Below are 25,904 nucleotides of genomic sequence, written 5' to 3'. Positions count from 1 at the left end.
CAGCGCCTCCATCATCGACAACAACTTGTCGTGCACCAGACGCTCGACGGTGGCCGCCGAGAACTGGACGAATCGCGCCAAGTGCATCTCGACGTTGGCGGACAACCGCCGCTAGAAATTGAAACACTAATCCCTAAGGTCTGGGCTACTTTTATAGATGCCCAGGGCCTGGGTCGCTTGAGGTGGTGTGGTTGCACCGAATGACAACATCGGGTGAGGTCTTTCGCCCAACTATTGGAAGCTCAAGGCTATATATATATATATATATATATATATATATATATATATATATATATATATATATATATATATATATATATATATATATATATATATATATATTATCACAATAGTTGTTGTTGTCCCTTGTTTAAACTCAAGATTCCCTAAAAAGAGAATGCGGATTGGATCTGTTATGTGTAACATGGTTTTACCTATGAGAATCGTATGAAGTTGGATGACATGCGAGACATACATATTCCACGAGATGCCTCGAAAGTAGTGAGTGTGGAGGGAGGGGAGACGAGTGAGTATGGAGGGAAGGTGTTAGGGAGGGAGATAATGTGTGCCCCAACCTGCGAAGTCTGTTCAATCTCGTGTTGACACACTTCTGATGGTTGCCTCGGTAGTGACTAGTGAACATAAGCGCAGATGTTGGGCATGCGACAATTAATACATATTTTTGTCGATTGAACACACTAAAAAATTATTTATTTACCGTATGTCTATATAGAAAACATGTTATACCATGAATTTGTTTAAAGAACAACCAGGTTTTCTAGATAGGATGAAAGGAGGTGGTAGATGATGGAAAGTAATTATAACTAATAACAAGACCATGTATGCAAATAAATAATTATAAAAATAAGATAAAGAACAAACAAAATCAAAATAAGAGTAACCATGCAGTAGATCTAATATAACAAATAGATAACTTAATAACAATTTTTTTAATTTGGTTGGGGTGCGCCAGGCTCAAGCAATAGTGCAACACTAGAGCGACACATAAGGGACCCAATGGCAAGCCACTGTAGTGGACCCTTCCCCACAAAATATTAATTTAATATCAAAGTGGACATATGGCCCACATATCAGATATTAAACTGATAAGAACAGATACTACACTTGATCTTAGCCAAAAGGCCGAGAAAGGTATGAATTGTTATGTTGACTGAGGTCTGCTTTTATAAGCCTTCTCTGCTCTCTCCCGCTGAAAGCCACCGAGGTGGGACTAAACTGAAGCACCACAAAGTACAGGCATTCAGACCTCTATCTGGTTGCGTGGGCTTTCTGGGCTACTAATACGGCAATACGTCGATGCTAGCCCGGTCCGCAGTCGTTTCCACCGCAGCTGGCTGGACACAGGCCACCCGCCGTCCGCCCTAAGTACATGCCATCGTGGCAGCCGGAGAGGTTTTGGCACCCGGTTCGTGTGGTGTCGTGGCCGTCGGAGGAGCGCTGGAGCCTGGCGGAAGGACAGCTGTCGGGGCTGTCGAGTCCTTGCTGACGTCCTCTTGCTTCCGTAAGGGGGCTGAGAGCCGCCGTCGTCATAGAGCGTGCGGGGCGCCATCATTACTTGTCTGGCGGAGCGAGCCAGATGGGACGCCGGTCTTGTTCCCCGTAGCCTGAGTCAGCTTGGGGCAGGGTAATGATGGTGCCTCCTGTTGACGTGGTCGGTCTGTGCCCTAGGTTGGGCGAGGTGGAGGCTCCTCCGAGGTCGAGGTCTTGTCTATCTCCCAAGGTCGAGGTCGAGTCCGAGCCCCCGGGTCGGACGAGGCGGAGACCGTCGGCTGATGCCAGGGCTGAGTCCGAGCCCTCGGGTCGGGCGAAGCGGAGTTCGTCGTCCTTCGGGGCTGAGCCCGAGTCCGAGCCCTGGGATCGGGCGAGGCGGAGTTCGTCGTCTTCCGGGGCTGAGCCCAAGTCCGAGCTCTGGGGTCGGGCGGAGCGGAGTTCGCCGTCTTCCGGGGCTGAGCCCGAGTCCGAGCCCTGGGGTCGGGCGGAGCGGAGTTCGCCGTCTTCCGGGGCTGAGCCCGAGTCCGAGCCCTAGGGTCGGGCGGAGCGGAGTTTGCCGTCTTCCGGGGCTGAGCCCGAGTCCGAGCCCTGGGGTCGGGCGGAGCGGAGTTCGCCGTCTTCCGGGGCTGAGCCCGAGTCCGAGCCTTGGGGTCGGGCGGAGCGGAGTTCGCCGTCTTCCGGGGCTGAGCCCGAGTCCGAGCCCTGGGGTCGGGCGGAGCGGAGTTCCCTATGGCGCCTGAGGCCGGACTTGGCTGCTGTCAGCCTCACTCTGCCGAGTGGCACAGCAGTCGGAGCGGCGCAGGCGGCGCTGTCCTCTTGTCAGACCGGTTAGTGGAGCGGCGAAGTGACTACGGTCACTTCGGCTGTGTCGACTGGGGGGCGTGCGTCAGGATAAAGGTGTCAGGCCACCTTTGCATTAAATGCCCCTGCGATTTGGTCGGTTGGCGTGGCGAGTTGGCCAAGGTTGCTTCTCGGTGAAGACTGGGCCTCGGGCGAGCCGAGGGTATGCCCGTTGCTGGAAGGGGTCTTCGGGCGAGACGTAGATCCTCCGGGGTCGGCTGCCCTTGCCCGAGGTTGGGCTCGGGCGAGGCGTGATCGCGTCCCTTGAATGGACCGATCCTTGACTTAATCGCACCCATCAGGCCTTTGCAGCTTTGTGCTGATGGGGGTTACCAGCTGAGATTTAGGAGCCTTGATGTTACCCCTAATTATGGTCCCCGACAATATATATATATATATTATCACAATAGTTGTTGTTGTCCCTTGTTTAAACTCAAGATTCCCTAAAAAGATAATGCGAATTGGATATGTTATGTGTAACATGGTTTTACCTATGAGAATCATATGAAGTTGGATGACATGCGAGACATACATATTCCACAAGATGTCTCGAAAGTAGTGAGTGTGGAGGGAGGGGAGACGAGTGAGTATGGAGGGAAGGTGTTAGGGAGGGAGATAACGTGTGCCCCAACGTGCGAAGTCTGTTCAATCTCATGTTAACACGCTTCTGATGGTTGCCTCGGTAGTGAACATAGGCGCAGATGTTGGGCATGCGACAATTAATACATATTTTTGTCGATTGAACACACTAAAAAATTATTTATTTACCGTATGTCTATATAGAAAACATGTTATACCATGAATTTGTTTAAAAACAACCAGGTTTTCTAGACAGGATGAAAGGAGGTGGTAGATGATGGAAAGTAATTATAACTAATAACAAGACCATGTATGCAAATAAATAATTATAAAAATAAGATAAAGAACAAACAAAATCAAAATAAGAGTAACCATGCAGTAGATCTAATATAACAAATAGATAACTTAATAACATTTTTTTTAATTTGTTTGGGGTGCGCCAGGCTCAAGCAATAGTGCAACACTAGAGCGACACACAAGGGACCTAATGGCAAGCCACTGTAGTGGACCCTTCCCCACAAAATATTAATTTAATATCAAAGTGGACATATGGCCCACATATCAGATATTAAACTGATAAGAACAGATACTACACTTGATCTTAGCCAAAAGGCCGAGAAAGGTATGAATTGTTATATTGACTGAGGTCTGCTTTTATAAGCCTTCTCTGCTCTCTCCCGCTGAAAGCCACCGAGGTGGGACTAAACTGAAGCACCACAAAGTACAGGCATTCAGACCTCTGTCCGGTTGCGTGGGCTTTCTGGGCTACCAATACGGCAATACGTCGATGCTGGCTCGGTCCGCAGTCGTTTCCACCGCAGCTGGCTGGACACAGGCCACCCGCCGTCCGCTTTGTTTCCCAGACGTCGAGGCTGAACTCCATCCATGTTTGAAACAAAATCTTCTTTGTTTGTATGATGACCGTACGTACATGAATGGAACCGTTCCAGGAGGGAAGCCACACGGAACCGTTCCAAGGATTGCTCGGCGTTTTCTTTTTACAAATGCTGTATTTTTCTTAGGTAGACGTAATAATCACGGAGTCTGTATTTTTCTTTTTCTTTTCCTTTTTTTCAAGTATTGCTCGGCTTTGCTAGGTAGACGTAATAATCATTTACAAAGGCCATGCACAAATAGCGCACGTCATCTGTGTGGGTTCACGGACACAGATAATTGTTTTGGACAATGTTTAAATTATGCAATGATGTAAATAATCATTTACAACGGACTTCGCTCTAGGTTTAAATTATCAGTCGTTTTGGACAATGTTTGAATTAAACTTGTAAATATTTGACTACAAATAATTGTTTTGTTATTTGGTTTTATATGCACCGATTTATTCTAAAAAGGTACTTTTTACAAAAGTATTAAAAGTTTATTTGTATTCTAATAAAAAACATTGTCATGTATCAGGTATGTACTTCATCGTGTATGTGGTAGTATTAAACGGTTTCCACACCGTTACTTGTCTGTTTCCAAATACTATGTTATTATCACCCACTCAAGGGTTTGTTCGGTTATGTATGAATCGAAATGATTTGAGTGGATTAAATACCTCTCTAATCAAAATTGAATATGAGATGATCTTTTAATCCCTCTTGATCCAGACGGAACCGAACAAGGTCTAAATGTCTCGGATGTACGATCGATCGAGAGCACAATCGAGTTTCCCCTTGGCTTTCTTAAGTAGACGTTACTTACGAATGCCATGCGCAAAGGACGCACAATGTTTGTGTTGATTCTCGGACTTCTTGGTTTCCTACTTGAAAATTTCTTGCCTTCTTAGGCACTAGCTACATGCTAATATATTTTATTCGTTCACTTCTTGTTCCTAAGCAGGCATAGTTAGCGATGCAGCCGTGGTGTGAAGTGATCCGACATTGTTCTTTGCCACCAAAGGCATTATTGGAACGCCGATCTAGAGAGATCCGATGCGGATTATTACAAATTCATGGCACCAATGACTAAGATGTGCATATTCTTCATTTAGTTTTAATTGTGGGGACGTTTTTTTAAATTTTTACCCTGGACAGATGTTGCGACAAATGTTTGATGAGACACCTAGCTAGAATGAAAATGGAAGTGCCAACACTTTTTCCCATAGCTATGAGTGAAATTGTTAGTTCAGGTATCCTACTTTAGAGTCATTTACACATATCATATAACTCCATTGGCCATTCTTGTGTATTGTTTTCTTCATCTGATATATGCATGCTATGATATGAGTTACACAATCTAACTTTGGTGCATTAAATTGAGTTCCAATTACGTATATCATTTAATTCCGAATTCACGACCCATGTTTTGGAATAATCATTTCATTACCCTTTATTAATAATTTAACCAGATAGTTTTTTAGTAAACCTTGTTCTACCAATTCAGTTTCATTTTCTTATAATGTTTCACTTTATTAATAGTTTTTTCTTTGATTTGGTTAGGGTGCGCCAGGCTCAATCAATAGTGCAACGCCCGAGCGACACATAAGGGCCCCAATGGCAAGCCAGTGTAGTGGACCCTTCCCCACAAAAAAATAATTTAATATCAAAGTGGACACATGGCCTACATATCATATATTAAATTGATAAGAACAGATACTACACTTGATCTTAGCCAAAAGGCCGAGAAATGTATGAATTGTTATGTTGACTAGGGTCTGCTTTTATAAGCCTTCTCCGCTCCCTCCCGTTGAAAGCCGACAAGGTGGGACTAAATTGAAGCACCACAAAGCACAGACATTCAGACCTCCAACAAGGTGAAAAACGTGAAACGACGCATTTAAGGTACGATAGCTTGATCAGGGGTGAAGCCAGAATTACGGCATAGATGGGGTCAATTAATTTATCAAATATTATAAGGTGAAAAATATCATAGTATATATACACATGCATGTTATAGTTTGCATATAGCATAGGTGATAAATTAATAAAATTAACTAATGTCATATAATTGTATATTGATTAACTCCAACAAGGATTAAAATAATTTGTCTCTACGATGATCGACCACATTAAAAGCTTTGATTATATCTTGAGAGTTGATCACAGCCGTCAATTCTATATCAATATATATGATCAAGTAATTTCACATAAACGCATCTCCCATTTTATTTTGTATATGTGTTTTGATAAATTTTTTAGCTATAAGGCTCCCTCAGTGATTGCAGTTGAGACTAGAAGGGTGACCATGAAACTTTTACACAATTTGACAAGGTTTTTATCAAATCAACAAGTGATCGCAATGTATTTGGCTCTAGATGTTTGTAAGCTCAAGGTGAAGTATCAAATTCGTCGCGCACACAATAACTATTTGGTGACGACTTTGATAGAAATTCATCGATTTTATTATTAGCGATGAATTTGATGCTTTAAAAATTGTGACAAAATTTTAACTTGGATAGATAAATTTATTTGGGAACATATCATGTGCACATGAGCCTTTGTTGGACATATGGTGCCCATGAACTAACAAACTTTACAAAAAAAATATGACAAACCATGCATATTCTTTCCATCTTAATTCGATTATATATAGCATTTAAGTTCAAATTCATTATGCTTTAGATGTAATAAAAAAAAGATAATATGTGATCCCACCCAATTCTCAACCCTAGTAGGTTTGATGCTAATGCACAAGTTTCCTACCTTATTTCGACATCTTGTTCTACCCACTACTTGGATCTCATGCTGGAGGTTATTGGGAAGATAAATGAGTTCAGTGGCTGCATTGCCAAAGCAAAGAAGATAACCATATTTATCTATGCCAGATATGGAAGGATTTAAGAATTGATGACGACCAAGGAAATGGTACAAATCTTGTCAGGCTAAAATACTAGAGACCAACAATGGCTGGAATGCAGGCTGGCATGGACCATGCAAAAAGAGCATCAAGGAAGCTTTGGAAGACATAGCGATTAACAGATGAAGTAATTTATATTGTGGAAAAGAGGTGGGACAATCAAATGAATACCAATCTATATGGGACATGCCCTAGGCCACCTCCGTCGCAAGGTGAGCTGTTGAATCACGTTGGGGCTCACAAACTACCCAAATCCGAGTTATAGTTGATGCAAAATTTGGTGCCTATATCTTGCTTATATACATCATGTAGTTGCTCCTAGGTTTGTCCAGGTTTTTAGGGGGAAATATATCCTGGATTCCTCAACAATATCCACCTTCATTGCTGTCGACTGCCCCCCATACTGCCCTATTCTTTCCCAGCCTTGCCAAAGCCAGTCATCTAAGACAGTGTTACATATTCAATACTAATAGATGTGCTTACCTTTGTGCCCTTGTTTCAATCCTGGTGTCGCACAACCATCCACCCCATGGCTTCCTCCGAGGCTTGCTGGATGTGGGAGCGGCGTGGTTGGAGGCGGACGCGGAGGTAACGGTCGTTGCCCACCTCCCGCACCACCTGCTCCTCGTGCACCAGGTCCCCATGAATGCGACCACCTCTTCGTTGACCCCCGGCCCGCTACATCCTCCACTCAGACTTCGTCACTCTTAGGTGGCAGGAGCGAGGAAGTGACTGAGAGCACCTAGAGGGGGAGTGAATAGGTGATCTTGCAAAATTAACTCTAAAAAACACAGAGTTGGTTTATACAAAGCAGGGCTGGGCATTTGATTTGTTTTGAAACTTTGGTTTTGTTTTTTGGTTTTAAAAACTTTGGTTTTCCAGACATTAGAAAATGATCGATTTTCTAGAAAATGAAAAATCGAGAAGTTCAGTTTCGATTTTTTACTTCCGTTTTTCGGTAAAAACCGAATACCAAACTTATACTCAAGACAACACATACAACAAGTTTATATGATAGATTAAAAATATTTTTAAAAAATAAAAATTATATATATACAAATATTTAGAGATGCATCATACATCTCATACAATAAGTGAATAACAATTTAATTGCATCACATATTTAGTTCACATAATCGAATAGTCAAATTTTATAATTGATAAAGTTTGGTATTCGATTTTGTGGTATTTCGGTTCGGTATACGGTGAAAACCGATTACGATACTGAAAATCGAACTTCTTAGATACAAAAACCAAAACCGAATCGAACTACCAAAAAACTGGAATTTTGATTCGGTTCAGTTCGATTTTCGGTTTATAGTAAAAAAGTGCCCACCCCTAATACAAAGTGTTAGCGAGAACTAAAGCCAAGTTACGATGGGAAGAGAAAGGAAGGCTAACTCATCACTTGATTGCTCCTTTAAGATGAGTATTAAACTTAGGAGCAATATTGCAAGTGAGTATGATAGCTCAAGCAGACAACAATCACAATAAGTAAAATGGACAAGGGACATAGCAATTTTTACTATGATTCGGCCAATGCGTACTCCACGTTGTGGTGACCTGCTTTGGTCAAGGGTTGCACTCAACCCCTCTCAAGTGATCTAAAAATCAAACTTGAGTGCCACAGTTGTCTTCCTTATATCATTATCCCTTTGTGAGGAATCTCCACATATTGGAGTCCCTCAAGCCTTACACAAATGATTACAATCAAATGCGGAGTAAGTAAGGGAGTAGAGACGCACACAAGAGCACAATGCAACAACAACACACACATACACAAGCAAAGAAGAGAGCGCACAAATCAAAACGACAAAGTCACAGCTCAAGAACGCACTGAAATCTCTCTCCAACAAATCAAAAGGTGCTTTTTCTTATATCTCTCATTTTTCTTTACAACCACCTGTGCTCATGCTCATACAAGGAGATGTTTGTCCATAGTAATGTGTTGAACTTTAAATCACCAAAATAAATAGAAATGGTCCAAGGGCACATTTCCCTTTTAGTGACCTTGCGCGAGATCTGCTATGGCCTGGCGGCATGAGAGACACGCGAGCCCACGCGGAACCGTCTCATGATCTCGATCGGGACCGGCCGCCATAGGATTCTTCGCCTCCAGGTGCCACAGGAGCGAGGAAGGAGGCGATGCCTTGAATCTAGGCTTGGAGAGAGGGTCCAATCCTCCATGGATCTCGACATGGTGACACGCAGGGTAAACTATGGTTGGGATAGAGTTTTAGGGGTGGTTGGTTTTTCACAATGGTTTCGTGGTAGTTTCAGTCAGCGTGAAAAGATGCTTGGACTGGGTTGGCTAAGCCAGATTTGCTCGATCGGTTGGGGATTTTTTAGTTATTTCAAGCCCAGGGCTCCTAACACATAGGGGTGTTTGGCACTTCTCTGAATTCTAGCATCAACATAAAGCTATAGTATATAATACAAATTTAAAGGTTTTAAAATGTTTTAATCTAAATAAAAAATGATTTATCTAAATGTATTCTAAAAATTTGCAACTTCAGCTTTACAATTTTCTAAAGCTCCTAATGACTTGCTTCATCAACTTCACCAAATTTTGTGAAGCTGAAGCAGTTCCAAACAGGGCCATCAACTATATATATATAGGGATATTGGGTGCCCAGGGCTTCCTTAAAAATCTAATTTAAATGCTTTATTTCGTTCATAAAAATAGGATCTCTACAACAGCCATGCAACTAGACTCGTTGGAACCATATTATGACATATACTGATACTAATCATGCAACACGGTATAGATATTAATGCAGTGTGGTACACCATGTAAAAAATCTGTTTCTTGCTGCATACGCACAAATTTAAGGATGGCAAGAATGCGCGTTGAAAGGAAATAGATTGGCATACGCGAGATTTATGGAATCATGACAAATGACCTCAATTCTTAGAGCAGTCACCTTTTTCTAATTTCTATTTCGTTGCGTAAATGTGTGTGTTGTAAATATCTTATACATATGCCGTAAATGGTATGAACCCAATACACACGAGATTAAGTAACAAGATAATGAATAAAATCAATAAATCGTTTGCGTAAAATGTGAATAGAAATATCATAAGCAGACGTAAAACCTTTTAACGTTGGCATAAATATGTATATAAAATATCATAAAAACAGGGCCATCGCTGGCGTCTAGGGGAGCCTTCAATGCCACGCGCGCCTCTCGGATCCGCTGTCGCTCGCGGATGATGCCGAACGTGAAGCGGGGCACCACGTCCCTGCTGGTCCACCACCGCAACGCCCCTAGCCCTCGCTCGCTCAGCTCCATCATCGGCAGCAACTTGCTGTGCACCAGAAGCTCGACGGTGGCCGCTAAGAACTGGACGAACCGCGCCAAGTGCATCTCGACGCGGCCTTCCGCTGCACGCGTCACGAGTCACCGTCGTGGGCGGTCTTCGTCGCCAGCGTTGCTCGTGCCTCGGGTAGTTGTCGCCGCCACCGTTGATCGTATCACAAGAGGTCGGCCACCAGCACCACTCACGCATCAGGCGGTCGTGGCCGTCGTGGCACTCGCGTCTCAAGCGATTGTCACCGACGTCACTTGCCGTTCATCGATGTTGTCCCTGCTCACCGATGTTGCACCTATAGCCACCCCTTGCGTCTCCCACCGACGCTCGACGCTCGCGCCTCACGCCTCGGGACATCATCGTTAACGTCCGCTCGCGCCTCATGCGATCATAACCGCTGGTAGAAATTTAAACACTAATCCCTGGGGTCTAGGGTGCTTTTATATATGCCCAGGGCCTGGGTCGCTTGAGGTGGTGTGGTTGAACCAGATGATAACATTGGGTCAGGGCTTTCACCTAGCTATTGGAAGCCCAAGGCTTTATATATATTGTATATTACGACGATGAATACGATTTTATGTTGCCATAAAATTGTCCCTAATTCCCGCGGGGGCTGTTAGTTGAACCAATATTAGTTTTTTTATCAATTATGCTACACAATGTATATATTTATGCGACTTTGTATATGAATTTATGCTCTGCGTGAACAAAGTCATCCTATTTTTTGCATGCGTGCAGTGGAAACGAAAATATCATCTAAAATTTTCGCGCATGCAATGGGAACTCTAACGATCTGCCATTATTTTTGGATCTACATAAAAATAGAAACCCTAGGGATGTGGCTCCCATATTTTTCAGAACTGCCATAAAAATAGGATTGTGAATACAACCCACCAGAGATATCAGCCTCACATTGTCTCGGTATTTATGCTTATAACCGAGGGTTTTATGCTCAAAACTTAAGATTTTTACGCTCGAACCTGGAGATGCGTCCACCAGTGAACCACATGCCAGATTTTTTACGCAGTGTACAATATTGCATAAATACCTACACCATGTAACATAATTTGTATAAGTATATATCATAAACTATTTCTAACGAGTTTAGTTGCATGGCTGTTGGGGCGATTCTATATTTATGGAGGAAATAAAGCATTAAATACGTTTTTTGTTTCCATGCATGCCAATATATTTTCTTTCATCGTATATTTTTGTCATCCTCATTTTGTGCGCATGCAGCAGTTAACAACTTTTTACGTAGTGTACCGAATTGCATAAATATCTACACCGTATAACATAATTAGTATCAGTATATATCATAAACTGATCCTGGCGAGCCTAGCTATATGGTAGTTGGAGCGATCCTATATTTATGAAGGAAATAAAACATTAAATACAATTTTTTATTTTCATACATGCCAATCCATTTCCTTTCATCATACATTTTTGTCATCCTAATTTTATGCATGCAGCATGTAACATATTTTTACGTAGTGTACTGAATTACATAAATATCTACACTGTGTACCATAATTAGTATCAGTATATATCATAAATTAGTCCTGACGAGTCTAGCTGCATGTCTGTTGCAGCGATCCTATATTTATGTAGGAAATCAAGCATTTAAAAATAAAAACTGTCACATATCTTTTTTCTAAATTTATGTGCATGCAGGGAAATGTGTTTGACTCATGCATGCTTTCCTATTTTTTGCATGCACAAACATGGGGTTTGGGGTGCACCCGACAGCCTGGCTTGGCAAGTGGGTGCAGTGGGCGCGTCGGGCTGGACCAGGTCGCAGGGGTGGTCGGCCTGGGGCTCCTAATATATCTGCCCTATATATATAATCACAATAGTTGTTGTTGCCCCTTGTTTAAACTCAAGATTCCCTAAAAAGATAATGCATATTGGATCTGTTATGTGTAACATGATTTTGGCTATAATAATCATATGAAGTTGGATGACATGCGAGGCATATATATTCCACGAGATGCCTCGAAAGTGCATATTTGGTAGTGAGTATGGAGGGAGGGGAGACGAGTGATTATGGAGGGAAGGTGTTAGGGAGGGAGATAACGTGTGCCCCGACCTGCGAAGTCTGTTCAATCTCGTGTTCACACGCATCTAACGGTTGCCTCAACATAGGCGCAGATGTTGGGCATGCGACAATTAATACATATTTTTGTCTATTGAACACGCTAAAAATTATTTATTTACTGTATGTCTATATAGAAAACATGTTATACCATGAATTTGTTTAAAGAATGGTAAACCACGTTTTCTAGACTGAATGAAAGAATGTGGTGGATAATGGAAAGTAATTATAACCAATAACAAGACCATGTACACAAATATAAATAGACATAAAAATAAGATAAAGGACAAACAAAATCGGAATAAGAGTAACCATGCAATAGATCTAATCTTACAAATAGATAATTTAGCACTTTGGTAACAAATTTATTTTTTTGATTTGGTTGGGGTGTGCCAAGCTCAAGCAATAGTGTAACACTAGAGCGACACATAAGGGACCCAATGGCAAGCCACTGTAGTGGACCCTTCCCCACAAAATATTAATTTAATATCGAAGTGGACACATGGTCCACATATCAGATATTAAACTGATAAGAACAGATACTACACTTGATCTTAGCCAAAAGGCCGAGAAAGGTATGAATTGTTATGCTGACTGAGGTCTGCTTTTATAAGCCTTCTTTGCTCTCTCCCGCTGAAAGCCTCCGAGGTGGGACTAAACTCAAGCACCACAAAGCACATACATTCAGACCTCTGTATGACTGCGTGGGCTTTCTGGGCTACCAATACGTCGATGCTGGCCCGGTCAGCAGAGTCTCTCTCGCTCCAATTGTATATTGATTAACTCCAATAAGGATTAAAATAATTTGCCTCTACGATGATCGACCACATTAAAAGCTTTGATTATATCTGAGAGCTGATCATAGTCATCAATTCTATATCAATATATATGATGAAGTAATTTCACATAAAAGCATCTCCCATTTTATTTTGTATATGTGTTTTGATAAGTTTTTTAGCTATAAGGCTACCTTAGTGGTTGCAGTTGAGAATGGAAGGGTGACCATGAAACTTTTATACAATTTGACAAGGCTGTTATCAAATCAACAAGTGATTGTAATGTATTTGGCTCTAGATGTTTGTAAGCTCAAGGTGAAGTCTCAAATTCGTCGCACGCACAACAACTATCTGGTGACGACTTTGATAGAAATTCATCGATTTTATTACTAGCGGTGAATTTGATGCTTTAAAAAACGTGACAAAATTTTAACTTGGATAGATAAATTTATTTGGGAACATTATGTACATGAGTCTTTGTTGCACATATGGTGCACATGAACTAACAAACTTTACAAAAAATCTGAAAAAATCATTCATATTCTTTCCATCTTAATTCGATTATATATAACATTTTAAGTTCAAATTCGTTATGTTTAGCTGTAATAAAAAAGATAATATGTGAGCCCACCCAACTCTCAACCCTAGTAGGTTTGATGCAAATGGACAAGTTTCCTACCTTATTTGGACACCTTGTGCTACCCACTACTTGGATCTCATGCTGGAGGTTATTGGGAAGATAAATGAGTTTAGTGGCTGCATTGCCAAAGCAAATAAGATAACTAGATTTATCTATGGATATGGAAGGATTTAGGAATTGATGACGACCAAGAAAAATGGTACAAATCTTGTCATGCTAAAATACTAGAGACCAACAATGGCTGAAATGTGGGCTGCCATGGACCATGCAAAAAGAGCATCAAGGAAGCTTTGGAAGACATAGCGATTAGTAGATGAAGTAATTCCTATTGTTGAAAAGAGGCGGGACAATCAGATGAGTACCAATCTATATGGGGCATGCCCTGGACCACCTCCGTCGCAAGGTGAGGTGTCGAATCACGTTGGGGCTCACAAACTACCCAAATCCGAGTTATAGTTGATGCAAAAGTTGGTGCCTATACCTTACTTATATACATCACGTAGTTGCTCCTAGGGTTGTCCATGTTTTTAGGGGAAAATATATCATAGATTCCTCAAATATATCCACCTTCATTGCTATCGGCTGCCCCCATACTGCCCTATTCTTTCCCCAACCTTGCCAAAGCCACTCATCTAAGATAGTGTTATAGATTCAATACTAATAGATGTGCTTACCTTTGTGCCCTTGTTTCAATCCTGGTGTCGCATAGCCATCCACCCTATAGCTTCCTCCGGGGCTTGCTGTATGTGGGAGCGACGTGGTTGGAGGCGGACACAGAGGTAACTGTCGTGGCCCACCTCCCGCACCACCTGCTCCTCGTGCACCAGGACCCTGCGAATGCGGCCACCTCTTCACAGACCCCCGACCCGCTACCTCCTTCGCTCAGTTTTCGTCGCTCTTAGGGGACAGGAGCGAGGACGCGACTAAGAGCACCTAGAGGGGAGTGAATAGGTGATCTTGCAAAATTAACTCTAAACAACACAAAGTTGGTTTATACAAAGTAGGGCTGGGCATTCGATTTTTTTTAAACTTTGGTTCTGTTTTTTTTGTTTTAAAAACTTTAGTTTTCTAGACATTAGAAACTGATCGATTTTCTAGAAAATGAAAAACCAAGAAGTTCGGTTTTCATTTTTTACTTCAGTTTTTTGGTAAAACATGAATACCAAACTTATACTCAATACAACACATACAACTAGTTTATATGATAGATTACATATACTTTAAAAAATAAAAATTATATATATACAAATATTTAGAGATACATCATACATCACATACAATAATTGAATAACAATTTAAATGCATCACACATTTAGTTCACATAATCGAATAATCAAAATTTAGAATTGATAAAGTTTGGTATTTGATTTTTTGATATTTCGGTTCGGTTTACTGTGAATCGATTAAGATATTGAAAACCGAACTTCTTAGATACAAAAATCGAAACTGAGTCAAACTACCAAAAAACTGAAATTTTGATTCGGTTCGGTTCGATTTTCAGTTTATGGTAAAAATGTGCCCACCCCTAATACAAAAGTGTTAGTGAGAACTAAAACCAGGTTAGGTTGAGAAGAGAAAGGAAGGAGAACTCTTCACTTGATTGCTCCTTTAAGATGAGTATTAAACTTAGGAGCAATATTACAACTGAGTATGATAGCTCAAGAAGGCATAATCGCAATAAGTAAAATGGACAAGGGACATAGCGATTTTTACCGTGGTTCGGCCAATGCCTAGTCCACGTTGTGGTGACCTCCTTTGGTCAAGGGTTGCACTCAACCCCTCTCAAGTGATCCAAAGATCAAACTTGAGTGCCACAATTGTCTTCCTTATAGAAATATCCCTTTGTGAGGAATCTCCATAGATTAGAGTCCCTCAAGCCTTACACAAATGATTACAATCAAATCCGGAGTAAGGAGAGGAGTAGAGACGCAAACAAGGGCATAATGCAACAACAACACGCACACAAGCAAAGAAGAGAGCGCACGAATAAAAACGACAGAGTCACAACTCAAGAACATGCTCATATCTCTCTCAAACAAATAAAAAATGTGGTCGTGGAGTTTTGGAGTTGTAGCGTGCTCAAAGTATGCTTGGGAAACATCTCCATAAGCTTAGGAGGTCCTTTTATAGCCCTAAGGGAACTAGGAGCCGTTGGAGCTTCATTTGGAAGCTCCCAACATTCCCTATTTGCGGGTGCACTAGAATGTGCGGTGGCGTACCGAACACTGCACAATGCAACGATCAATAGATTTCCGATTGGTCACTTTCTATTTTAGGTGGGCACCAGACTATCCGGTGCACCATTTGACCATTACTTGCGGCTGACGTGGCAAATAGTCGTTGGTTGTCTTCACACCGGACTGTCTGGCGCTTTGCGCGGACTCTCTGGTGATTTTTAGTTGATGAAACTTGGCCGAGCCCGAGAGTGGCATGTTTGCCTGGACGGTCACCGAACCGTCCGATGCACCCCAATTTGTCCGGTGGGTGACACGGAACCATCCGGTGCAGCCCATTTCAGCCCAACTTGTTTCTTTTTGTGCCAACTTTCTTTTTCTCGTTTTGGCTCGATTTCACATTGTCCCTAGTAATATGCCCACTTTCAAGCCCAAAGGTGCCTTTTCTTATATCTCACAATTTGCTTTACAACCACCAGTGTTCATGCTCATACAAGGAGATGTTTGTCCATAGTAATGTGTTGGGCTTTAAATCATTAAAATAAATAGAAATGGTCCAGGGGCACATTTCCCTTTCAGTGACCTTGCACGAGATCTGCTATGGCCTGGAAGCATGAGAGACACGCGAGCCCGCTTGGAACCGTCTCATGATCTCAGCCGGGACCGACCGCCACAGGGCGTCTCCGCCTCCGGGTGCCGCAGGAGCGAGGAAGGAGGTGATGCCTTGAATCTAGGCTTGGGGAGAGGGGCCAATCCTCCATGGATCTCGGCACGGTGACACATAGGGTAAACACTGGTTGGGACAGTTTTAGGGGTGGTCGGTTTTTCACCATGGTTTTGTGGGTAGTTTCAGTCAGCGTGACCAGATGCTTGGACTGGGTTGGGCTAAGCCGGATTTGCTCGATTGGTTGGGGATTCTTTTAGTTATTTCAAGCCCAGGGCTCCTAATACATAGGGGGTAGTTGGCACTGCTCTAGATTCTAGCTTCAACATAAAGCTATAGTATATAATACAAATTTAAAGGTCTAAAAATATTTTTAATCTAAACAAAAAATGACTTATTTCAATGTCTTCTAAAATTTGCAACTTTAGGTTTACAATTTTATAAAGCTCCTAATGACCCGCTTCATCGACTTCACCAAATTTTGTGAAGCTGAAGCAGTTCCAAATAGGGCCATCAACTATATATAGGGATATTCGGAGCCCAGGGCTTTCAATAGTTACAGGAAGCCCCAACCACACCCTGGACCGCACCTAACAACTAGGAACATGTGGTCTGGTGGGTCCTCCCGCCATGCTCCAGGTCAAACATCTCCTCTAACCCGGCCGCCTCCACCCCTACGCGCCCCTGCATGCGCATTTGTTTCAATTTGCATCCGCGAAAATTTTGGAAGGCACACAATTTATGAAATGAATTGACATGCATGGAAACAAAAAATGATTTGAATGATTTATTCCATCTATAAATATAGGATCTCTATAACAACCATGCAACTATGCTCGTTAGAAATATTTTATGATATATACTAATACTAATTATGCTACACGGTGTAGTTATTTATGCAATATGATACGCTGCGTAAAACATAGTTTCCTGCTGCATTTGCACAAATTTAGGATGACAAAAAATGTGCGTTGAGAAAAAAATGGATTGACATTCATGGAAAATTTTTTGCTTTAAATGTCTTTCCCCCCATAAATATAAGTTCTCTACAACAGCAATGCAGATAGGCTCGATCGAACAAATTTATGACATATACTGATACTACTTATGCTACACAGTGTAGATATTTATGCAGTATGGTACACCACGTAAAAATCTATTTCCTGTTGTATACGCACAAATTTAGGATGACAAAAATGTGCGTTGAAAGCAAATGATTAGCATGCATGAAAACCAAAAAAATATGATTTAAATACTTTATTTCGTCCATAAAACTAGGATCTCTACAACAGTCATGAACCTAGACTCGTTAGAACCAGATTATGACATATACTGATACTAATCATGCTACACATTATATATATCAATGCAATGTGGTACACCATATAAAAAATATGTTTTTTTGCTGCATGCGTACAAATTTAGGATTTAGGATGACAAGAATGTGCGTTGAAAGGAAATAGAATTGCATACCGAGTTTTATGGAATCGTGGCAAATGACTTCATTTCTTCGCGCAGTTATCTTTTTCTAAATTTCTATTTCATTGCGTAAATGTGTGTGTCGTAAATAAATATCTTATACATATTTCATAAGTGGTAGGAACCCAATACACACGGGATTAAGTAACAAGATAATGAATAAAATCAATAAATCGTTTTCGTAAAATGTGAATAGAAATATCATAAATAGACAATAGATGGAAGCGACGCCGTGAACTGAAATATATGTCGTAAAAACCTTTTGACGTTGGCATAAATATGTATAGAAAATATCATAAAACAGGACCATCTCTCGCATCTAGGGGAGTCGTCGACGCCACGCTCGCCTCTGGGATCCGCCATCGCTCGTGGATGATGTCGAAAGCGAAGCGGAGCAGCACGTCCCTACAGGTCCACCACCGTAGTGCCCCTAGCCCTCGCTCGCTTAGCGCCTCCATCATCGACAACAACTTGTCGTGCACCAGACGCTCGACGGTGGCCGCCAAGAACTGGATGAACCGCGACTAGTGCATCTCGACGTTGGCGGTCTTCCGCTGCACGCGCCACGAGGCGCCATCGTGGGCGGTCTCCGTCACTGCCGCTGCTTGTGCTTAGGGTAGTCGTCACCGCCACCGTCGATCGTATCACAAGAGATCGGCCGCCACCCTCGCTCACGCATCAGGCGATCACGACCGTCGTGGCGCTCGCGTCTCGAGCGATGGTCACCGACGTAGCCTACTGCTTGTCGACGTCGCCCCTGCTCGCCGATGTCGCACCTCTGGTCGCCCCTCGCGTCTCACGTGATGCTCGCGACACGCGCCTCGGGACATCGTCGTCAACCTCCGCTCGTTGCCGCTCGTGCCTCATGCGATCACAACCGCCGCTAGAAATTGAAACACTAATCCCTAAGGTCTGGGCTACTTTTATAGATGCCCAGGGCCTGGGTCGCTTGAGGTGGTGTGGTTGCACTGAATGACAACATCGGGTGAGGTCTTTCGCCCAACTATTGGAAGCCCAAGGCTATATATATATTATCACAATAGTTGTTGTTGTCCCTTGTTTAAACTCAAGATTCCCTAAAAATATAATGCAGATTGGATCTGTTATGTGTAACATGGTTTTGCCTAAGAGAATCATATGAAGTTGGATGACATGCGAGACATACATATTCCACGAGATGCCTCGAAAGTAGTGAGTATGGAGAGAGGGGAGACGAGTGAGTATGGAGGGAAGGTGTTAGGGAGGGAGATAACGTGTGCCCCAACCTGCGAAGTCTGTTCAATCTCGTGTTGACACGCATCTGATGGTTGCCTCGGTAGTGAACATAGGCGCAGACGTTGGGCATGCGACAATTAATACATATTTTTGTCGATTGAACACACTAAAAATTATTTATTTACCAACACACTAAAAAATTATTAATTTATCGTATGTCTATATAGAAAACATGTTATGCCATGAATTTGTTTAAAGAACAACCAGGTTTTCTAGACAGAATGAAAGGAGGTGGTGGATGATGGAAAGTAATTATAACTAATAACAAGACCATGTATGCAAATAAATAGTCATAAAAATAAGATAAAGAACAAACAAAATCAAAATAAGAGTAACCATGCAGTAGATCTAACATAACAAATAGATAACTTAATAACAAATTTTTTTGATTTGGTTGTGAAGCGTCCCCAATCCTCTGGGACTCAAATGTGATACAATTACTAGTCCCAGGAGGCTAGTAAACACATTTATACATCAGATGATTACAGATCTGCTTAAATGACAAACCTATAAAGGTGGCGAACAACTTTAAGAGTTGGTCCACAACTCGGGACATATCATCAGAGTGGGGCTGAAGCAGCCCGATATACGCAGCGAAGCAAATCAGCGGTCCAACAGCCACATGCAAGGTTGGGAACAGGCGTAACTCATACCCGATCTCCTTTTTCTGAAAAAAATAATAAGCAAGGGTGAGTACAAACGTACTCAGCAGCCCACCTTCACCCGCGGAATGGGGAAATCAGATATAATGCATGGAATATGTGGAGCTCAGGATATTTTGCAGAAACAGCAATATTTTATGCAGAGTTGTTTTAAAAAAAACATTTTGTATTTTTGCAAAGCGCATCCTCTCTAAAAGGAGCAGGAAGTTTTTCAGTATTATAACAAAATCCCTTGGACTAAACCATCCAGGTATCTCAGCAGTTTCCCACTGGTTTTCCTTTTCAAAAACAGCTACTGGACTTCCCGTCCACCATAGCTCACGGCTCAACCGCCGGACCTTTTAAAAACCATTTATCTCAAACGCACCCTTTTTCGAAAACAAAACATTAATTGCCATACCATACCAGACTCGTCCATTCCTGTGGACACGGACTATTCGAATAGGTTTTCAAACTCTGCGCAGAGGTGTACACTTTACCCACTAGTCCGGCTCTGCGATCTCATGATCAGTGAGATCCGAATCCGAATCTCTTTCTTCCCTTGCACGTCCTAACCTTAACGGTTATCCGGAAGGAGTCAGGCCACCACCATGTCCAAACCGGACAAAACATTCCCCATCCTTATCCTCCCGGTGCTCCCTAGCCTTCATAACCCTAGGGTTGGACCGTACGAGTTCAGATTGAGTGACTGCCCACACAGTCTCGAGTGGTTGTACTTATCATGAGTACAGGTAGTGAAAGATGACAAACCGGTCCTTATACGAGGGGACAATCCTTCTGCTCACGCCTAAACCAGCTGAGCCATCACCTTAGGCCCTCCCCTAAACCAGGGAGTCCCTGATTATCCCACTCACAAGGTGATAAGGGTGAAAACCCTTCATCATACACATTTTGAAAAGCATTTTCTTTTGAAAACTCACACCTTTCCTCAAATCATTTGTAACAAATATATCAGGGATTGATTGCGGCAAGCGGCTGGGTGGCCATAATAACTTGTCTCAAAATCATATCATGCATAAAATAACAGGCTGAGGGTTGTGGTTGAAAAATCATAGGTAATTTATGCATCAAAGGGATCCAGTGAGCTTGCCGTGCTTATTCGACGAAGGGGGAAGGAGAGCTCGCGGAACTGGCTTCTGGCTCCATCGCCTGGCGTAGACTTGCAGATCTGGCCTCCATGAGACGACACGAACACTCCGATAACAGAAGGGTGGACTGGAGGCGAAGCGACACTATGTGTGTAGCCGGCAGAGCGGAGTAACTGAGTGGGTGGGGTGTTTTCCTTGGCTGAGGGTGTTGAGTGTGTGTGGAGAGGGAGAGGGTAGCTGGGTGTATGTGGTGTAGCACAGTGAAGTTCACTGTTGGTGAGAATAGTGACGAATGAATCGTCTGACTTAGTATGAACAGGAGAGTTATAGGCAGAATATGGGACGAGAGTATTTTGGGAGTATTCTGGAATATGAACCATGCTTAAGGGATGACATGGTTGGATAGGGAATAGTTTGATAAGAATTTAGAAACGAGAATTATTGGAATCTGAGTTTGGAAGCCTGGTTCGAAGGAATCTCAAGTTAAGCGTGCTCAACTTGGAGAAACCTAGGATGGTGACCAGATGGGAAGTTCCCACTGGAAGGAAAATCACAGTCACCGGAGTTTGTATAACTGGAATATGGGTCTGGCTGGTCTTAAGTGGAGTGGACAGCATGATGGATGAGTAGTTGAAATTTGGGGGGATCGGATGATCGATGAATAGTAACGGTGAATAGTAACGGTGAATAGTAACGGTAAATAGTGACGGTAAAATAGTGACGGTAAATAGTGACGGTAAATAGTGACGGTAAAATAGTGATGGTAAAATAGTAACGGTAAATAGTAACGATAAATAGTAACAGTAAAAAGTAACGGTAAATAGTAACGGTAAATAGTAACAGTAAAAAGTAACGGTAAATAGTAACGGTAAAATAGTGATGGTGAATAGTTCGTATGAACGAATGATGAACGATGAATAGGAACTATGAACGAACGATGAACGATCGAATGATTGAACGAACGAACGATCGGAATTTTGGCAGCATAACGGTAGGAAAAGGATTATTTGGACGAACGAACGGATGAACAACTAAGAACAGGGGAACGAACGGACGAACGATCGAACGATCGGACGAACGGACGAACGAACCATGAACGATCGGACGAACGATCAAACGATCGGACGAACGAACGATCGGAATTTCGGCAGCATAACGGCAGGAAAAGGATTATTTGGACGAACGAACGGATGAACAACTAAGAACAGGGGGACGAACGATCGAAGAACGACCGAACGATCCTTGTGCTAGTGTGTGCTTGTGTGGAACATGGAATGGGTGTGTGTGGGGGGGAGAGAGTTGCCATGAAATGGCTTGGGGTGGGATGAGAGGAGGCCCTTGCCCCTCTATTTATAGCCATGGTGGGGGATTAGGGGGAGGGATGAGAGGATTAGTGGGAGGATGAGAGGATTAGTGGGAGATTAGCATGGATTTGTCTTTTATGAGTGTAATTAGCTTGTAGAGCTCACCGTATGACACTGGAGGCATACGTATACGTATGAGCATGAGGAAAGTTATGAAGAAAATATTTATAGGGACTTGAAAAATGATTCTGAAGGTATTTCTCAAGAGGAAAATACTTGGAGATATATCGGTGGAATATTTGGATAGTATTTCTAGAAAGAATTTGAGGGGGATCACTGGGGAAATATTTGTAGGATATTTGGAGGAGGATTTTGGAGAGAATATAGACCACTATATTTTATTTGTTGATATCAACTCACAAACAAACATTTTGAAATTCATTTTGAATTTAGAGCGAGTTTGAGAAAATTTCAGGATTTGAATTTTTGGGATGCTACAAATCTACCCCACTTAAAAGGAATCTCGTCCTCGAGATTTGGCTTAGAAGGGTTATGGGTATAGCTTTACTTCAGCTACATATCTTCACTTTGTAGACTCTTCGAGAAGATGGAACTTCAACAAAATCTGGCCTTTGAGGAGCATCTGGTTGCCGATTGCAAACGCTGATTCTGGCTACTCAAAGATCATCTTCAGGCTTCTAGATTTCGCTTGGCAGCTAGCTTATTGAAGAAGCAACGATGCCAACACGCAACCCTTTCTCTTGCGAACTCCCAGATGGATTCCTTCCTTGATTGGTCTTCTGGTGCTTCATCAATGGAACTTGGGTGACCACTTCTCATCCAGAAGCTTGCTACAGGCCTTCTTCTTCTTCTCCATAGCAGGAACCTTGCTGGAACACTATCCCACTTAAAAAGAATGAGGATAGAACTCTTGAATCTTGGGGATTTGAACTCCTTGAAGTACCTCATAACAAGAGTGTTACGGGGCCTTCTTCTGCTGTTGCTGCTTGACCAGGTGAAAGGGAATTAGGCTTTCACCTAGTTCCTAAATAATTTTGGTGGTTGAATTGCCCAACACAAATAATTGGACTAACTAGTTTGCTCAAGTGTATAGATTATACAGGTGTAAAAGGTTCACACTCAGCCAATAAAAAGACCAAAAGTTGGATTCAACAAAGGAGCAAAGGGCCAACCGAAGGCACCTCTGGTCTGGCGCACCGGACTGTCCGGTGCACCAGAGGACTCCAACGCAAACTCGCCACCTTCGGGAATTTCCAGAGGCACTCGCGCTATAATTCACCGGACTGTCCGGTGTACACCGGACAGTGTCCGGTGCGCCATGGAGAAGCGGCCTCAGGAACTCGCCAGCTTCGGGAAACTCCAACGGCCAGTCCGCTAAAATTCACCGGACTGTCCGGTGTGCACCGGACTGTCCGGTGCGACTCCGGAGCAACGGCTATCTCCGCGCCAACGGCTCTCTGCCGCGCATTTAATGCGCGCAGAAGTCAGGCGCGCCCATACTGGCACACCGGACAGCAAACAGTACCTGTCCGGTGTGCACCGGACACCTAGGCGGGCCCACAAGTCAGAAGCTCCAACGGTCAGATTCCAACGGCAGTGATGACGTGGCAGGGGGCACCGGACTGTCCGGTGTGCACCGGACTGTCCGGTGCGCCATCGAACAGACAGCCTCCCAACGGCCACTTTTGGTGGTTGGGGCTATAAATACCCCAACCACCCCACCATTCATTGCATCCAAGTTTTCCACTTCCCAACTACTACAAGAGCTTTAGCATTCAATTCTAGACACTCCAAAGAGATCAAATCCTCTCCAATTCCACTCAAGCCTTTAGTGACTAGCGAGAGAGATTTGCCGTGTTCTTTTGAGCTCTTGCGCTTGGATCGCTTTCTTTCTTTCTCACTTGTTCTTGTGATCAAAACTCAATTGTAACCAAGGCAAGAGGCACCAATTGTGTGGTGGCCCTTGCGGGGAAGTTTTGTTCCCGTTTGATTGAGAAGAAGAAAAGCTCACTCGGTCCGAGGGACCGTTTGAGAGAGGGAAGGGTTGAAAGAGACCCGGCCTTTGTGGCCTCCTCAACGGGGAGTAGGTTTGCGAGAACCGAACCTCGGTAAAACAAATCCGCTTGTCACACTCTTTTTGTTTGCGATTTGTTTTGCCCCCTCTCTCGCGGACTCGTTTATATTTCTAACGCTAACCCGGCTTGTAGTTGTGTTTATATTTGTAAATTTCAGTTTCGCCCTATTCACCCCCCCCCTCTAGGCGACTATCAATTGGTATCAGAGCTCGGTGCTTCATTAGAGCCTAACCGCTCGAAGTGATGTCGGGAGATCACGCCAAGAAGGAGATGGAGACCGGCGACAAGCCCACTACAAGCCAAGGGAGCACTTCATCGGAAGAGTCCCGCACCAAGAGGAAGAAGAAGAAGAAGGACTGCTCCAAACGGAAGGAGAAAAGATCTTCTTCCTCACACCACAAGGAGAAGAAGGAGAAATCTTCTTCCCACAAGTCGCATCGGAAAGGAGACAAGCACAAAAGGATGAGGAAGGTGGTCTACTACGAGACCAACACTTCATCAACATCAACCTCCGACTCCGATGCGCCGTCCGTAACTTCTAAGCGCCAAGAGCGCAAGATGTTTAGTAAGATTCCCTTACACTATCCCCGTACATCTAGACATACTCCACTACTTTCTGTTCCATTAGGCAAACCGCCAACCTTTGACGGTGAAGATTATGCTAGGTGGAGTGATTTAATGAAATTTCATCTAACCTCACTCCACAAAAGTATATGGAACGTTGTTGAGTTTGGAGCACAGGTACCATCCGTAGGGGATGAGGATTATGATGAGGACGAGGTGGCCCAAATCGAGCACTTCAACTCACAAGCCACAACCATACTCTTGGCCTCTCTAAATAGAGAGGAATACAACAAGGTGCAAGGGTTGAAGAATGCAAAGGAAATTTGGGACCTCCTCAAGACCGCGCACGAGGGTGATGAACTAACAAAGATCACCAAGCGGGAAACGATCGAGGGGGAGCTCGGTCGCTTTCGACTTCGCCAAGGGGAAGAGCCACAAGACATGTACAACCGGCTCAAGACTTTGGTGAACCAAGTGCGCAACCTCGGGAGCAAGAAGTGGGATGACCACGAGGTAGTTAAGGTTATTCTTAGATCACTCATTTTCCTTAACCCTACTCAAGTTCAATTAATTCGTGGTAATCCTAGATATACTCAAATGACCCCCGAGGAAGTTGTCGGGAATTTTGTGAGCTTTGAATGTATGATCAAGGGGTCAAAGAAGATCAACGAGCTTGATGAATCCTCCACACCCGAAGCACAACCGGTGGCATTCAAGGCGACGGAGGAGAAGAAGGAGGAGTCTACATCGAGTAGACAACCAATTGATGCCTCCAAGCTCGACAATGAGGAGATGGCTTTAATCATCAAAAGCTTTCGCCAAATCCTCAAGCAACGGAAGGGGAAGGATTACAAATCCCGTTCCAAGAAGGTTTGCTACAAGTGTGGTAAGCCCGGTCATTTCATTGCAAAATGTCCTATATCTAGTGACAGTGATAGGGGCGACGACAAGAAGGGAAAGAGGAGAGAAAAGAAGAGGTACTACAAGAAGAAGGGCGGCGATGCCCATGTTTGTCGGGAATGGGACTCGGATGAGAGCTCCACCGACTC

At 43.2% G+C, this 25,904-nt stretch overlaps 4 non-coding genes across 4 annotated transcripts; all 4 read right to left on the bottom strand.

Annotated features, from left to right (window-relative positions):
- Positions 1–959: 959 nt before the first annotated feature.
- On the bottom strand, positions 960–1,156 carry LOC111590783 (U2 spliceosomal RNA). The gene has a single exon (XR_004855816.1). It is a non-coding gene; the product is annotated as a U2 spliceosomal RNA (small nuclear RNA).
- A 2,204-nt stretch (positions 1,157–3,360) lies between these two features.
- Positions 3,361–3,557, bottom strand: LOC111590784 (U2 spliceosomal RNA). The gene has a single exon (XR_004855817.1). It is a non-coding gene; the product is annotated as a U2 spliceosomal RNA (small nuclear RNA).
- Positions 3,558–5,365: 1,808 nt separating this feature from the next.
- On the bottom strand, positions 5,366–5,562 carry LOC111590790 (U2 spliceosomal RNA). The gene has a single exon (XR_004855823.1). It is a non-coding gene; the product is annotated as a U2 spliceosomal RNA (small nuclear RNA).
- Positions 5,563–12,515: 6,953 nt separating this feature from the next.
- On the bottom strand, positions 12,516–12,712 carry LOC111590749 (U2 spliceosomal RNA). Its single transcript, XR_004855786.1, has one exon. It is a non-coding gene; the product is annotated as a U2 spliceosomal RNA (small nuclear RNA).
- Between the last annotated feature and the right edge of the window lie 13,192 nt (positions 12,713–25,904).

This window comes from Zea mays, chromosome 1 (assembly GCF_902167145.1).
Source record: "Zea mays cultivar B73 chromosome 1, Zm-B73-REFERENCE-NAM-5.0, whole genome shotgun sequence".
In the NCBI taxonomy this organism is placed as follows: domain Eukaryota; kingdom Viridiplantae; phylum Streptophyta; class Magnoliopsida; order Poales; family Poaceae; genus Zea; species Zea mays.
Note: the sequence above shows the minus strand (reverse complement) of the source record. Positions and strands in the feature narration are given on the sequence as shown.